Raw genomic sequence first — 17,353 nt, 5'->3', positions numbered from 1 at the left:
GACATGGGATGACACTGGAATGGCGTGTCTCTGCAGTGGAAAGGTTAACATGAAAACACTGTGCCTGTGCTCAGACGCTCAATAATACACACAAAGTATTACTGGATATTTGCCTTGACTTGCACACTTCCCCCCCGCCCCCCCTCCAAGTGGGTTCGAATTTGTCCGCTGACTAGAGAGAATGTAAACCTGTTTAGACGCTGGACAATTTTTTTTTGTGAAGTTCTTAGATAAAACCATTAAACAACAGCAAAAAGATATTCGTTATTTGATGGAAAGGCACTATTTGCGAGGTAATTGCAAAGCAATATTGTTTTTGTTTGTTTTACAAAGCAGTGTGGGTGATTTTATTGCAAGGCAGCATGGGTAAAATAAGTTGCAAGCCAGAAAAGATTAATTGATTGTAAGGCAGCATACGCCATGCCTTTACAAAGGAGTATGGGTATAGTGAATGAATAACAATTGATTGCAGATTACTTTGGGTACATTAAACGTTCAGATTTTTCCCACAGATGTCAAGCCTCAAGTCAAGTTTCTCCACGGTGCTCGGTCACAAGCGAAGCATGAGACGGCGCCATCAGGCTCGTTCATCTGTAAGGAACACTCGTTAAGTGAACCAACTCGTGTGTTAAGTAATGAAGTGATAAATACGTCCTAGGCAGCAGCTGTACGCGGTGCCCGAAAGAATTGCACTCCACGAAGCGATAGTCCACCGCGGTCAATTCCCAGTGCCGCCGATACAGCTGTTGCCGCTGTCCGCTCCTTCCCCTGGCCAAGGTTGCCCCGTGGGAGGGCGGATTTGAGCGTGAGAGCGAAACGAGCCGACGTCACGCCCTCTCGCTCCCTGTCCCGTTACTTTTCACGCAAAACAACCGCATAGCGGATCTGGTTTGGGGCAAAGGACCCAGGTCGCCCAGCGACAGGGCTCGCTGGAACAAGCTGGAGAGAGACGTGCAAAACGGCGGCAGCGAGTGTAATACGCATGCACGTGCGACCACGTGCATTTGTCAACGCGAGGCTACTGGCTTTTGAGTGGCACGGGGTTAATGATGATGGTGATGGTGGTGGCGTGTGGATGCCCGCTCGTCGGGCGAGTGGGCACGCCGCGGGGTTTTAGCGTCGAGGCTTCTCGGGCCACCACTCGCCACGGGGAATTATTCTATTTTTTTCCGGGTAAAGTTAAGCTCATCAAAAAATATTGGAAGAGATGGCTGTTAAAACGTGTTAATGATTGCCTTTATCATCACAGCTGGTATTAGTTTTGCTCAAAAGGTTAATACTACTGCTCTGGAATGAGTCTGCAACAACGTTAAACAACTATAAAGCCACGATTCACAAGGGACTTTTTGTCCGCATTTGTTGTTATAATTGTATTGGAATATATATGTGGACGCGGCCAGCGTGCTCACATATGGATCAACCTTCAGTGTGGTCACCACGGCTCAACTCCTGCGTTTCCCTGGCAAGTTCCGCACGGAATTACTGCAGGACGATGTTACACTCTTTGCACAGAACAGCCAATTCGTGAGCACACTTGCAAATCTGTCAGGTGAAAGAGGTTACCTCCAGTTTGTGCCAGTAAGCTGCTGAGCTGGATATTGTTGGTCCTGTGAATGAAGAGTCCTGCAAAATCAAGGAGCCTGGTCTATGAAGGGGGCCTGTGAAAGTAAAGTCCAAAGTGCCTCAGTGCACAAACGAGTGTGAGGAGGTGCTGATCCCCTTTGGCGGCCATGATCAAGAGTTGAAGATTCCACATAACTGTGTAAGAAGACAGTGATCTGTAGGTCAACCGCTGTTGACTTCCAAAAAATAAGGTCTTCATTTTATCAACCCCAAAGGGATCATGGAATGAGTCGACTGGAAAAACAACAACTGTCTATCAGTGTCACCACTCAAAATATATCCCCAAACTGATAACACAACATCACGACACATGAAGTGATAATGATTTCGCCAGGCTGTCATCTGGTTAAATAAACGATGGCGAGTGGAATTTCAATGTGTCGCGCTCTCGACCGGCATCACGCACAGTTCCCAGCTGCAAAAAATTTCACACCGCACGGCGTGAGAGACGACAGCGATTTTATATTGAGCAAACGCGCAGCATTGAGGGCCTGGGTTACGCTCGGTGCAGCGTGATGCAGCAAGCCACGCAGTTTTACAGCGCCCGGCACGGGCGAGGTCAAGCGACAACCCTCGCGCTCATCCGCTCGGCATGGCTCCTCCGTGTCCAGATTCTCCGTGGTCAAGATGAAGATGACAAGGTCATCCCACAGCCAATGCTGTTGATGATGGCGACATGCTTTGGAATCGCTTCCCTCCTATTACCAGATCCCACCACTTGTTGAAGGGTCGACACTTGACCACCACCAAGGTGCGTTCCTGCAGTCCCATCACCATCGCCTGTCTCGTCGCCTGAACCGGCTTCACCTCGGTTGACAATCTCTGGCCGCCTCTCCACTGCCCGGTCCGAGTAACCTGTCCTCAATCTTAATTTTAGAACTTTCGTGACTGCAGGAATTATTATTTATTTTATCTTTAGACGTGACTTAACCGAAAGAACCAAATAATAATTCCTGCAGTCACGAAAGTTCTAAAATTAAGATTGAACCACTTCTACGGGGAAGTTTTAAGCTTATCTTTTTTCTCTCTCTCTGGCGACTTGTTTTCTCTGCCTGTGTCCTCTTTAGAATGTTCACACTTAAATTCTAACTTAGCAATCTTTGAAATACGTAATCAACCAGGCTATGCGTTAATTGTGTGTTGACCGACCCACTGTGTTGTATTACATTACATTTCGATATTTTACTAGGTTATTTAATTTTAGTGTGTCTTTCTCCTGATTTTCAGGCTTGCTTGCTGTGCCATCGTACTCGCAGCACCACGTTTTCTTTTGGACCACTCATTGATATGCTAATTTTTTCTAACCCCCCTCCCTCTCTCTGCCTCCGCCCCCCCTCTGTCTATTTAAGGCCACCCCACAGAGACGATCACCCCTCTCTGTCACCTGTGTTGCTCTCGCTATGTATGTATCTTGTGATATCTGTCTGCTAATATGTCTGTCTATAGTTTTCTGGTTAGATATTATGTCGCTATTTCATTATACCTGATGATGATTGCTTGTGTTGCAATCGAAACGTCGTATTCTATTATTTAATTTAATTTATTATTTTATCTTTAGACGTGACTTAACCGAAAGAACCAAATAATAACCTGTCCTCATTTATGCACGACGCACCTGGCCTACCCGTCACAAAGTTGATTCTCTTATGGTCCTCCCCTAGATCGACTCGGCTTCTAATGAGCACACGGGAGGGTAGATCAATGTAAGCACCGGGCAGGCAAAAGCGTCCGAGTGTGTGCACGCAGCACCAGCGAGAGAGAAGGCGCACATTTCGCCGTGAGCTATACCTTATTTTCCACTCTGGCCACATGAGCTTTGACAAAGCGTAGCCACATTTTACCCCACCACAATTGACACAATACAATTACAACTCTAACATAATATTGGCAATCAATATTTCTCAATGCGCTAATGGGCACTGGGGATGGTTCTCAACTGTGTTAGTAGCCCTGATCCAGTGGTGGAAATTCCACATTCCCCAATTATCAATCACATTTATGAAGTTAATGTCGGTTTCAATTGTTTTTTTTCAGAACAAAACGGCCGCAATTCGTGAAAACGATCCAAACGAACAGCCAACTTGCCTGTGGATTTGATTAATCCCAAGTAAAATCAAAAGGAGCTATTTCACTTTGGGCTAACGTTGTTTCGTACTTCTTCTCACATGACACGCTCCGATTGCCCCCCCGTCTTGCAGTACACGTTCCGCACGTGGTCTCTCAGCTCTCGCGGTACATCCTGTAATCCTCCGTTCACCAAGCCCGCCGGGGTGCGGAGGATTTCCGAGGTTTAATTCTGAAAGGAAGCCTCACCAATCAGTCTACCGGCACCGTGCCACTCGAAACCCAGCCAACCCAACCCTCCTCCGCCCCTCCCCCTGCCCCACCACCTCACCGCACGCGCCCAGCCAGCCAGCCAGCGTCCAGCTCTGCGTCGCCTGATTTACGGCGGCGGCGGAGAGACGATTACGCGACAGTGAAGCATTCGCGTTCGTGAGCCGGGAAGAAAAAATAATCCGGTGTCAGCCAATGGCTTAGAGCGACACAATAATCGTGACTTTGCAAAATCGCAATTCCTGGGAGATGTCATATTCATTGACTGCGGGATGCGTCAGCGTTTGCTTTAAAAGTAAGCTGTGCCCATTACAGCTGCAAAGGTGGACTTGTGTGGAAGTTCTCCGGTCATCTTTTCTCATCTTGGCATCACCCGCCTGACCGCCTGGGCTGAGGTGGTGAGTGTCTGTAAGTGCAGATGTTTGGAGGTGGATTTTGACGGATCTTGCGAATATGAAAACGTGATTGTTTGCTTCAAAGCCTCTTGATATGGCTTTGAGCACCAGTCCGTATTGGAATTGAGTGTTACTCTGTTGCACGCTTGGGTTTGTGGTTTTCTCCGACATTAAAAACACCCATTATAAAGGAAATGGCCAAACATCCCAATGTTAGAGCCTCCTACGAGAAGTGTGACGTTCACTGAGCCTTTCCACAATCAAGGACATTATTAGATTTTTCAGGCGAGTGGCGCTGCGGTCATGATGTCCCGTCTAAAGGTTACGAGATGAAATCCTCGCAGCGGGTCAACTAATCCCACGATTCCTCTGGGATCCATGAAGTACCACTTTGTGGGAAATCAACAGTGGACATCCGATTGAAAGGCTTTCCACCAACATGAGAATTTAGAATTTCTACCAACGGGCCTGGACCCACCAACGGGGACGTGAGCTGCCCGACACTTTCGCTCCTTTACCCCATGACCTTGCCTCCCACATTTATGAACGCGTGACCACTGTCCAATCCGAGATGTCACACCGTTGCCTCGCCACCAATCCGTCCACAACTGACATCCTTTTATAACCTTCTCCCTGCTCCCTTCCACCCCCCGTCCTGCCATCTCCTTGCCTCTCTACTCGCTCACTCCTCCCGTCGCCTCTGCTCTTAACCTGGAGGTCATCTTCGACTCCAGCCTCTCCCTCTCCAGCCACATCTACATAAATAAATATTCTTATTCTGAGATCCCTGCCACTACCCGTACCTGCCACTTTCACCTATTCAATATTCACAAAATCCTAGATTTGAAGCTTTCGTGACTGCAAAGATTCATACTCTTAGGTTTTTTTTCGGTAAAGTCACGTAGGTAAAAAATATAATTAAAAATTAATAAAAGTAATAATAGAAATAAAATTAAATAATAAATCACGACGTTTCGGAGGCAACACAAGTCTCCGTCATCAGGTGGGACCGTCACAGCTAGATTTACTGTATCAAGTGAGGCAAAATTCCAAGAGACAAGCTCTTAAATACAAGTTAAGGGGGGAGGGGGGGAGGGGCTTATCTGAATGTGGTAGCCAATTAATGTGTTGCCTCCAAAACGTCGTGATTTATTATTTTATTTATTTATATTATTACTTTCATTAATTTTAAATTTTATTTTTTACCTACGTGACTTTACCGAAAAAAAACCTAAGAGTATGCACAAAATTCATCCCCTCATCGCACTCTCTGCTGCTAATCTCCTAAACCGCTCCCTCGTTTTCACTCACCTTGACTATCGCAACTCTCCTTCTCTCGGCCTTCCTTTCTCGGATTGCGGTGTGTGGCGTGGCGAGCATGGGCCGTTGAAAGCAAGCAAAGCGTCAGTTCACAGAGAGCAATGATAAAGTGGCACCAGTCGGTGAGGAAACGGCAGCCCCGACATACTGAGAGTGCCGTTAATACCACAGTCATATCAATGCATTAATATCACTTGTATGGGAATCACGTTCCTTTGAATGAGCTATGTCATATGGAACTGCTCACCAGCATTTGGACATGGCTTATAAAGTGAGTGTCCGTGCCGAGGCATTGCCGAGCCACCGAGCTCACGAGAGTCATTCACTCACACTTCCTCCTTCTTTCCACAATTGTTTTTCATTCTCATTTTTTTTATTGCCAGTCTCAATTACTTTGTTTTCAGTCTCGGTGTCTAAAGTTTCACTTTTAATTGACAGAAATACAACATATTCGGCAATTATTTTTTTTTAAATATATATATAACTGGCTGTAACATTTATGAAGATGTCTTCCACTAAGTACCCTACCTCAACATTCGTTGCTGCTCTCGGCGTGACATCTGGCCATCGTGAGACCGGGGTCACTTAATTTAACTTCAGAATTATTTATATCACTGAACTAATCTCGCAGATAGGGATGTTCAAACCCCAGAGGTATGCGAGGTTTTCATTTCAATAATACAGTGGCGTTTCTAAACACTGACGAACGTGGGGGGGTGGGGGGTGGCAAGATGCCAAAACAATGACGTTGAAATTAAATCGCAAAGGCTATATTCGGATGGCTGCACAATTCCAGTAAATTTGAACAGTCAAATACCCATGTAGCTTGGCTCAGTCGCAAGAGTTGCAACTGCGAGGCTAAACCAGCCAAATACAGGACCGATAGGAAAATCATGCTTTGAGAAAACAATACATCTGCCAATGTATGTAAACATCATTGTGCATTTATAATATACGGGCATCCATCGATTTGGGGAACAGATATATCCCTGAAAAGTTGTCTAGAAAGAAAAATTCCATAAATATATTGAACCATATTTTCCCACTGACTTCGGAGGCTGGGTGTACAGTGTGCAACGGATGTAAGATCTAGCAAATGTACAACAGATGTGAGATTTGGCAAAAGGAAAGGAAGGATGGCACGTTGTGATGCCATCACTGGCATTGGCTGGCATCACCTCTTGGGTGGCTGGTGGCTTTAAGGAGGTGCACGTGGGTGCTGAATTCGATCACAAGGTTGAATGAAGAATTGTCTTGGTCAGGGTTAAACATAAAACATCCACGGCGCCATCTCGCCTGGCATGCGTGTCGCTAAAGAGAAATCTCAGCTTATGTGGAGTCCTCGAATTAAATCAAAACTTAAAACCAATCGGGGCTTCCCGCACACAAAAAAAATCCATCCGTCCCCTCAAATTGTGCAGGCGCAGTGTTTTGTGCGTTTCGGAAACGCATCTCATCTGACCGTCTGAGTGCCAGTTGTTCAACAGAGGGACCTTCTTAAAGCCAGAGGAAGTTATTGGCGTGTGATATAGAGCAATACGGCTGAGAAAACACCACCGGACATTTAATAATCTCTGCACACCGGACGCTTGCAGGGCTATTCTGACCATGGTCGCGTGGTTCTGTGGTTTGAGAATTCGATCACAAGGATGCGAGTTCAAATCTCAGCCGAGAGCTGACTCGGCCTATCGTACACACGGTGGTCTTAAAATAAGTGATGAATTTGGGTGGTGAATTCAACAAGCAAGGTTGTGTCGGAAGAATGGCCTCCACCGTAGGAGAATAGATTGTATGTTATGGGTTTAGAGGGCATCAAAAGGAGATAATCACCTTTGATAATGGAATTGCAATGGGATTTCAATACCGGCAATGAATATGCTATCTTTGTTGCAACTGAATGTCCCTCTCACCAAAAAATAAAGGATGACCTCAGTTGGAGTAATTTCATTGCCAGATTTCCAACACGTATTCATGGCAACCGGTAAAGGGCATCACTGCAACTGTTGGTTCTGTAATGAGACGTTCTGCTGTTGTAAAAAAGATCCAGGGTGACAAATGTAGTCTCCCAGAGCATAAGGGCCAGAGGTGAAAGTGATTTAATAGAAAATTACGAAAAAAAGTGAGAAAAAAACAACTAATTGAGAAAAAAGAGCAATAGATAGGAAGTAAACACCACAAGACAGGACACCTTTAGCATGTTTATGCCAGGAGTGGTGGTTTGACAAGAGGTGGTGCGATGTTCAGCATGTTACGCATTTAAAACAGTTGTCCGTGCCAATTACTTTTGACGAGACACATGTAGCTGGTAAATGCCAGGGGTGGATTTGCCCACCCCCGTCACAATTTCACTCCTCCACCGCCGGGGAAATCCGCAAAGTCCCACTTTCCAGCGTGTGGGGGGGGGGTGAATCCGACCAAACACACGAGAGGCACCGTGCGGCCACGGCGCGTTGCGGTGGGGTTGGCGTGCCGCGAAGTGACCGCTGCGAGGTGGCGGTCGCGTGGCAGTACAGCAAGTGGTGCTCGTGGGACTGTACCGGGTGGTCTGCTTTCTTCAAACAAACGATCACCAAGCGAGGGAGAACCCTTCTGAAAATTAGTCTGCTGGAGGATCCTTATCCGATTAGGGTGTGTGACAATTTCCTTTCCGTTGAGGGTTCTACCATCTGGGAAGGTAAGCAGAGCACCCATAAAACAACCCCAGATATACACAAGGGGATAACACTCAAAAGTATGCACAGGCCTAGAACCCTCTTGCTGTACTGCTATCTCCTGGCGACTCACACGGCCCGGCAGATTGAAAGTGCCATGAGAGGTCTCGACGTGACCCACCAACCCCACTACCAAACTGCTACGTTCCTGGCGTGCACCGCCACACCCGCCGTCGAGGAACAACAAAAAAGAGAGGAGTGAGAAGCTGTTTTTGGGTGGCTTGACAACCAGCTTGCTGTACTACCAAGGAGGCTGAGAAAAAAAGGGGGCCACAGATCAGAGGCACGGGGGGGGCGGGGCAGGGGGGGGGGGAGGTTCCGGGGTGCATGTGTACTAAGCCCCGGCTGATAGGATTACCTGCCAGATTTGCATTCCACAAAAACTCTGCAGCATTAAGTATCACAAACCTGCCCATCATAATTTTATTATTGAGAGGCTCACAGCGTCACACAGTGCATGAGCTGCGTGAGAGCACGCGTACCGTAGCACACCCGTGTGTGGGTGTGCGTAAGGGTGCCGAGTGTGAATGTGTGTGGGTGCCCGGTGCAGTGTTTAAACATCGCCACTAGGGATACAAAGGCGGTTGGCGTGGTGCTGGCCTTCATAGGTGCTCGCGAACAGCACTTGCCCAAAAAGGTTTGTGAAGGCTATACGGGGGATCTTTATCTCGTCTAGGAACACATGGAAATGCACTGAAAAATCTTCACCATTTTTCCCTCGCCACATTTCATTATCTTACCTGGACCAGCATGGAGGAGCGTTCGGAACACAAAACTATCAGCTGGGCTGAACTCACATAAACAGAATTATCCATGCATGGGAAGGGGCACGCAGCAGAGCACAGAGAGACACAGGACAAAGAAAGACAAAACTCCCTTGAGTTTAAAGTCTGAAATGATAAACACTTTATTTCCCTAGCACCTGGTGTCCAAACACAACTTTTGACTAGTGGCTTCTCATTACAGGCAGAGTTTACCTAGGCAAGATCCTCGCTGAATTCTTACCCTTGGCCTCAATTAACCGAGAGTTTGGCTTCTCAGCAGCGCAACGGACGGTTCCGGGAACAATGAGCTCACTGGACATCTGTGAAAAAAAGCTTCACAGCTCATCGGATGTCTCCAGGATGAATGAAGATTCAAATAATTCTGATGGATGTGTCGAAACATGAAAGTAGGAACAGCTAATACTGGTCCCCCCACGTGGTGTTGCTTCAGCCAGCGTTGACTTGGCAGAGCCAATTAGAGGGTTCTCAAGTGAGACTGAATCAACCCAGCAAGATAACTTACCAGGTTGCCTTTTCAGCCTGAGGTGGCTAGAAGTGGTCCTCCAGGGTCTTTATTTCAGGCCAAGTTGAGCTAGGAGAGGTACTCTGCAGGCCCAGGAAAAGCCTTTAATAGGTTCTCATGTGCCACACACGTCAGTGGCCCCACACCAATGAATAACCTATTTTTACCTTTAAATATGCATGTATTTAATTAAGCAATTATGTAATTGTGTATCTGGTGCTCTGTGTAAAAGTTACATGTAAAAGCATTCGCAAAACAAATCAAAACTTCACATTAAAGACATGCCTAAAGGGTTGCTATTTATGGCCAAGTTGACCCAAAACAGGCCTGCATCAAGTCAGTTCCAGTCTGCGTTGACCAAGGAGAGACCTTTCTTAAGAAAATGAGAGGTGATGATTCCCCATCATCCCCAATACAATGAATTGGCAAAATTATTCTCAGCATCAATTATTTTTGCGCTGCTGTGTGGAATGCAGTGGCCACGAGCGGCTGCAAAGGTCACGCGAACCCATTGCATCCAACGTACACGAATGTAGAAACACAAGACGCATGCGACACGAACCTAAGAATGCACATCAATCGATGAATGTGCGCAGGATTACACCTCTGTTAAGAAGGCAGCTCTCATATTGTCTTCATCTCGGTCTGCGTTAACCTATGAGATGCCCGCACTGAGCACCGAGTCCTGACGATCGATGCCAGGACAGAACAAGGCTTCAGGAGGAATGGCGCGGATAGAGGCACCAAACAGTTTCTCCCTTTACCACATCCCTCCCTGTTTGTCCTCAAAGCTTAGGAGGTGCGGTGAACTTCAAGGATCGTAACAAAAGACCAACAAAAAAATCACCACCACCTCTACCACCACCACCACAACCACCAGCAGCAGCAACAACAAAGTGAGAAGACAAAACAAAACAAGGACACCCTCAGGCATGGCATCTTGAAGTTCACAGCGTCTTTTGAAGATCTATAAGGCTGCGCTGGAAACCCTGCCGTTACAAGCGAATAAATAAGCAAAGATGTCAGAAGCCGGCTCTGCATTGTTGAGGGGTGCGATACGTCGCAGGGCGTTGCGAGCAGCGAGGCTGGCTACGGCGCGTTGGGAGCGTGCCGGGCTAAGCGCAATAGGGATGGCGTTTGTAGAATGCGCGGATTTTCTCTGGGTACTCTGATCTCCTCACACATGCAGTAACCACGTCGTCAGACTGGCAGGGCGTTCCTGTGTGAATGCGATCGTGAATATTTTATCTATGTATTAGTGTTCAGCTCTTTGACTTGTAATGTAAACGTTATTCCCTCTGCTCTTCACCACTCTTCCCATGTGAATTGCGTATTCCAAGTACATGTGTTGATCAAGTATAGAATATGCACAACACGACTTTCATACCCTCGTTTCAAAAGAATGTTGGAAACAAAAAAAAACCGAGGATTTAAAAACCCTAAATCTGTAGTCTATTGTAAAACAATCTCAACAATTTAATCCCTGCCGTGTCCAGACATGAGAAGTTTTACTTTGATGCATTATCAACTATTTACGTGGCACAATCTTACAGGAAGCGAATCGAGGCTTTTACAGGCTCTGTGACAAATTGCAAATATAGGGGATGAATATAAAATGAGCTGATATTATAGCAAAGACAGGAGTATTCCGTTACTATATGGGTCAGAGCGCTGCACTTTTACAAAGCAATTGTAACTGAATACCGGTGAATGAGGATTTGTGGATTTGAAGGCAGAAAAGGGTAAGGTACTTGAAAGTGAGAGCTGGGAAAGGGCAAATCACCGAGAGGCACTGACGTGGCAACTGTGGGTCTTTAGTGGAGGCAATGACTTAGCGGCAGACAGTGGTGATGATGCAAAGCCTAGGCCTTGAAGACGGGGCGTGAAACGTGCAGAACGAATGCAGAAAGAGAAGGTGCTGTCTGGAGGCACGATTAGCTCAATCATTGGTCATGATGACCTCTTCATCTTGAGGTGGACTATGAAAGAGCAATAATGAACCAGGAGAAGGGTTTCCATGTGGAATATGTCCCAAAGTGTCACAAATTTTACACACCCCGAGTCAAACCAGCAAACCCAACCAGACTAACCACTCTAACCACAAGGCCATTAACCTGCAAATGAGTGCGTGTCAATAAACTACACTAAATGTATTGTTATTTCACCAGGTAAGGCAACCTGGTCACAAAAGATAGCTCAACGAAGTGGTTCATCACGTAGAAATGTATGGCAGCCAAATACTGTAAACGCGTGTTTTTAAATGTGGAGGGGAAAATTGGAGGACCCGGAGAAAAATCCACACGACCACGCGGGGAGAGAGATGCAAACTACAAATAAACAACGTCGTGATTTTTATTTTTATTTTATTTTTTTTCTATCTATGTGACTTTACCGAAAAACCCAAAGAGTATAAATATACAGGCGTCAGGGTCAGGATCGAACCCACGACCTCCTGCAATACATGTAACGGCATAATATTGGTAATTTTAAAAAATGCTATTACTTAAGAGTTGAGCAACTCCTAACAAAACGGGTTACCGAGTGGTTACGGTCCGTTCTGGGCAGCGTGAGCCTGGAGTTAAGGCTTGGGGCAATGCAAATGGCGAGCCGTTGTTTGAAGGAATACAGAAAGCCCGTTATTGTTTATTCGCCAACAGAAACCCGCTGGGGGCCCGCTTCATGTCTGGCAGAACAATGCGTCCCAAGTGTGGACAACGTTTTCACATCATCCCGTGGCATCTCTTACGTACAATCATTATTGACATTTTTATTATTTGCTGACATCACTGGGAATGGATGAACGCAATTTTCAATGATGATAATAACAATAAGAATGGATATTTCGCTTTACCCATGAGAGTCTCACTGAGAGTCGAGGTTCTTTTCCGGGAGGGTCACACTGGGGATGTGAGCCTACTGTACACAACACTCGCCCATGAGATGCCAGTGCCAGGTCTCTAATTTCCCAAAGTCAAGTCAAAGCGTCTCTACGCTCAAGTGAGCAACTCGGCAGTTTTCATCTCCATGGGCAGCCTTGAGTCTGGTTGTAAATTCCGCCCCCCCCCCCCGTGACAAAGTCAAGACTATTCATAGGATGTCAAATGTTCCACTTCCTCATCGTTTTTTTTTCACCATGTTTGCTAAGCACAGGCCCAAAGCTGCAACATATCAAGTGGCCAGCAACAATCAGCACGACTGATGGTGTAACCAGATGCGTTTATAGGTTTCTCGAATTGGTGAAGGTTGCGAGAGGTCGGGAAAGGCGACGACGGCTGGGGGATTCCGAGTGGAGCGGAGCGAGGGGAAGCAGCAGAGAGAGAAGCGTCGCGACCTGGCAGCGTGGTGGCTGAACACAAACTGATCGCAACCAATCAGTCTGGCAGCCCTCCACTGAGTGGAGGAACCGATGAGTGAAATGTGTGGGAACAGGAACCATTGTAGCAGCAAGAGAAGAGTTATACGGAGGTGACCGACCATCTGGGAACGAGTGGCCTGAGGAGTGAAACAGTGAATGCTGGATCATCAATCGACCGGACTGCTTTACTCTGAAATCTATCGAGTGCAGTGAGGTGGAAACTGGATGCTCCACCCCAGATATTACAACTTAGTTGTGTATTGTAAATTTAAAATCATTGTTCAGAGTTATCGAAGGCTTTGGTCCAGAAAATAAATCCAAGCTTCTTTGGTGCCTCCTTAAACAGATTCGTAACAGAGGCAATTCCATGATGGGCCCAATGCAATTGTTGTGCCGAGCTGTGCCATGCAGACTAATGATTTTACTAGGAATAAGACTTACAAATTAATATGGTACTGATTGTATTGATGCTGGGAGGATGATGGACTGAATCAACCCCCCCCCCACCAGGATTTGAACTAATGACCTTCCAATTGTGAGTCAAGTGCTCTAAGTAACAGCACCATGCGACTGAATTGATTATAAAGAGGCTTTTAGTTAATAAATAACAACTGCTCTTTCCTTGCCTGTTTAAGTGTGTGCTTAGCTAGGAAGGATATCTCATTGACCACGCTGCCACGTGACAATAATTGGCTCGCAGAGAATGAATGGTGCGGTAATCAAATGAATGAATGATAAAACAATACACATGCAAGAAGAGGTTGCGTGTGGCATTTGGAATAGGCTCGGGGTTATCGTAACGAGAGCACACACCACCATATGGTCAATATTAGAATTGCATTTTTATCGATTCCCTCCAATAATTCATGTGCGTTGTGCGCACCGTCCTTGGCTCATTTCAGCAGGCAATTTGCCCCCCTTGGTAAAGCAGCAGGGCCTCCGGCCACGAGGTCACGAGTTACACTCGCGGTCGAGCGTTGACTCGGCTTACAACGAACCCTACAGGTTTTGTAAGAACGCCGTGTGGTGCTATCGCAACGTGTCAGACGTCAACCGCGGTTCTCCTGTCTATGAGAGACCGCTTACTGGCACAGGAATGTGGAATTTCTCTACATACAACAACAAAAAGTGTCTCCATGTTCCAAGGGGCAACTCATATCTGTTGTAAGCCCTGAGTGAGCCACGCAAACTCCATTATCCTTTGCCAGTGGAAAGTTGCTGGACAGCACGGCTTTGTTGACTTCCCACAATGCGTTATTAATTTAATCAAACCCCGATGAGCAACGGGCTAAGTTATCCCCCGAATAAGATTTGAAATACATTTTGTAATTGCTTGTCGTTGGAACACTATACTCTTTGGTTCTTTCAGGTCAAGTCACGTAGGTAGAAAAATAAAATGAAAAATAATATATCACGACGTTTCGATCGCAACACAAGTGGTCGTCCTCAGGTGGAAAAAAATAATCCAGCAGTGCAACTGCTGAGCTCAACGTTTGACAGTTGGAACACTGTCAAACATTCTAAACTTTGGGGATTTGAGCGATGATTTTAACAAAAAGACCAACTCTTCTGAACTATGTTATGGGGGTCTTGAGTATCCACTTACTCTACAGCGGAGGGCACACTTTGGTAATTCACAAGATTTCAAGGGCGATTACGGGAATCCAAATATGGGCTCGTTATCAAGCATTGCCGCCTCTTCGTTTCACCATCTGAACACTGTTATGCAATCCACACCAAGCGAGCAGGTTATATGAAAAAGTGTTAGTACCCACACCATATCACAGGAGAAGGGATTGAAGTCGTTTCGAGCATCTCGTTCTGCCAATTCCGACCGGTGCTCGGGCAGCGGTGCGTAGACTTACACCGGTGCATGAACACGTCACTCAATTACGGTAAACGGTCTGAGCCGTGGCCCGCCGTGCGTCACGACAACACGTGTGCGTCTAAACCGGTATGAGGGACGTGGAGGCACCGCGCGGTCAGGAGAAATGGTCTCATCTCCCGATTGAGGGGGGCGGGGGTGAGTGTCCGTCGGTACAACGGGCCACGGTGCTGTGTACAGTGCGCATTAACGTGCTCAATGAGAAGAAATAAATCAGCGAGCGTGGCGACCGGCGGAGGAGAAACGACAAGCGATGCCAAGAAGACGCTGACGACGACGACGACAGCGGGGAAAGCCAACAAGAGCCTGCAGCTTTGAATTCAAGACGTCTGGTTGGTAAAGCCACACGCATCGGCTGGTTTTTTTTTACTGAAGTCAGCATCTAATTTAGAATTTCATTAATTACTGCAAATTAACCGCCTGGGATGTGTGAGGACGGATTGAGTGACTCACAAACCAAAGGGTTGTGCATTCAAGTCCCAGTTGGGGGTAAAACCAGCCTACCAAAGACAAAGATTCCCCATATAGTCTTTGCAGACTGTTGGGGCAGGTGCGGTTAGCGAGCACCTGTGAAGGCCGGCACGGCACACAAGAGGGGTGAATGGCCAGCGCCACGCCCGGCCGCGTTTGTCTCCCCAGTGGCGATTTTTTCACATCACACCAAGTATTGATTTGAAGCTGTGTCGACCTCGGGGAGGCCCAGGACCGGTTCAGATAATCGTCACCGGTGTTGGCCGTCAGCAGGAATCGGGTTCTGAGCGCAGCATAGCGCTAACCCGTTTCATACCCGCTCCCCTCGAATCAGCCTCCCACCATCTTCATCTTCCCTTCAGAGTTGACTAAACATGTACCGCCTTGGCAGAAATCAGCAATGGGTTGTCCGATTAACTTACCCGCCTCTGTCAAACAAATGTGGAATTTCCACTGCTGGTTTAGGCCGACCACCAGAGATAAGTGCCGTTCCACGTTCATTTAAGCCTTTGATTTTTGTTGTTGTTGTTGCTTACAGACATCAAGGCCCGACGAAATTTGGAACCGACGTGTATGTAACATTTGTCGACCGTGTCAGAGGCTATCGCGGATTTCTGCGCTCGCCCTCATTAAAAGCGCGATGCTAAAGAGCAAGAGGATTCCCTCCTGGGAGGGCGGCAGTCAGCGAGGGAGCGGGGAGAGGCGGGGAGGAGAGGCACAACATCCGCTGCTGCCGCTGCTGCTGCTGCGTGTGCGTGTGCGCGAGAGAGCAGGCAGAGCGAGCGAGCGAGCGAGGGAGAGCGCGAGCGAGTGTGCCGCACGCGCGCGCGCACACACACACGCGCTCACCCCGCTCGCTCGCACTACGGGTGAGAAAGTAGCGGAGGATCACGACTCGTTCTGCTCTCACTCTCCAGCCCCCGTGGACTGGGGGCTGAGTGGCGGACCAGCGACGGCACGGGAGACAGGTTGTGACCGTGAGATGGAGCGCATGACAGGGGTTATACACAAGTCTGCACGTCAGACCTTGCCGGCGGCCGAATAAAGGATCGTCGGATTACGAGAGAAGCATCGACACGCGGGTGACTTAAACTGTGATCGCCTGCTAACGACGCCAGCTCAGGTGAGGTGGCTGCTGTTGTTGTTTTACGTGTCGGAGAGCATCGACCGCAATTGCTATCACGAATGAGCAGACGCAACTGTGCGTGTAAAATTTTACAAGGAATGAGGTGATCGTGTTAATGTTGTGTTTAAACACACACACACACACGTCCATAATCACAATACATGTGTCTAGTTTGTGAATGGTGCGTATGGTAATTAAAAAAAAATATATATAGGATTAGGTTGGATACTGGGAAATAACAAGGCACTCAAACTCAAGGTGGAAGTTGCATATCTCGATATACATTAGAACAGCGGACGAGCACAGCAGCGGCGCATTGCATGATGCAGTGGCTTTCAAAGGCATACAAGCGATTAATTATCAACACAACAAGAAGGGATCGGAGAGCCCGTGATACCCCAATGATGACGGTGGGACAAGCGATCACTTTATGCATCTGTTTAACTTTGCATGGGAAATTCTAATTTCCTCGTGTCAGGAGGAGGCCCCGTGCATTCTCTTGTGAATATGTATGAGGGGTTACACGAGGAACATGAGGAGCGGGATTAAATCTGCAAAGCTGCGACTGCCCCATAAATCTAACTTGCTCTGTAATCAGGGCGGGGAGGCGCTGGGCGGTTTGGGTGGAAGGAAAATCCATGGAGAGCCGAGGAAACCAATAACGTCCGAGTTGTTTAGCCCAAGCCGGTGCCGTAGCGTAAGGAGGAAGGTTTCAGGATGGGGAAATCGGCGCTGCCTCGCCGCGCGTGGCGAGAACGCAGACGATGGCGGCGGCGGCGGCGAATGCGAGTTCGCCGAAAAATTTCGCCGGTGCGGAACGATTTTACCGCCGGCACCGGCGACGGG

General features: G+C 47.5%; 2 protein-coding genes across 7 annotated transcripts in view; one reads left to right on the top strand and one right to left on the bottom strand.

Moving 5' to 3' along the window:
• The window catches only part of LOC144935209 (dedicator of cytokinesis protein 1-like), a 313,091-nt gene that overhangs the window by 94,788 nt on the left and 200,950 nt on the right, over positions 1 to 17,353 (bottom strand). The window lies entirely within an intron of this gene.
• LOC144935210 (uncharacterized) overlaps positions 16,126 to 17,353 on the top strand; it is a 46,796-nt gene continuing 45,568 nt past the window's right edge. For all 3 annotated transcript variants that reach the window (XM_078861722.1, XM_078861721.1, XM_078861723.1), the window contains exon 1: positions 16,126 to 16,504. The gene's annotated coding sequence lies outside the window, so the exon portion shown is untranslated. The remainder of the gene's footprint in view (positions 16,505 to 17,353) is intronic.

Source organism: Lampetra fluviatilis, chromosome 12 (genome assembly GCF_964198595.1).
Source record: "Lampetra fluviatilis chromosome 12, kcLamFluv1.1, whole genome shotgun sequence".
Classification (NCBI taxonomy): Eukaryota; Metazoa; Chordata; class Hyperoartia; order Petromyzontiformes; family Petromyzontidae; genus Lampetra; species Lampetra fluviatilis.
The sequence above is the reverse complement of the archived record's forward strand: the minus strand, read 5'-3'. Positions and strand labels throughout refer to the sequence as shown.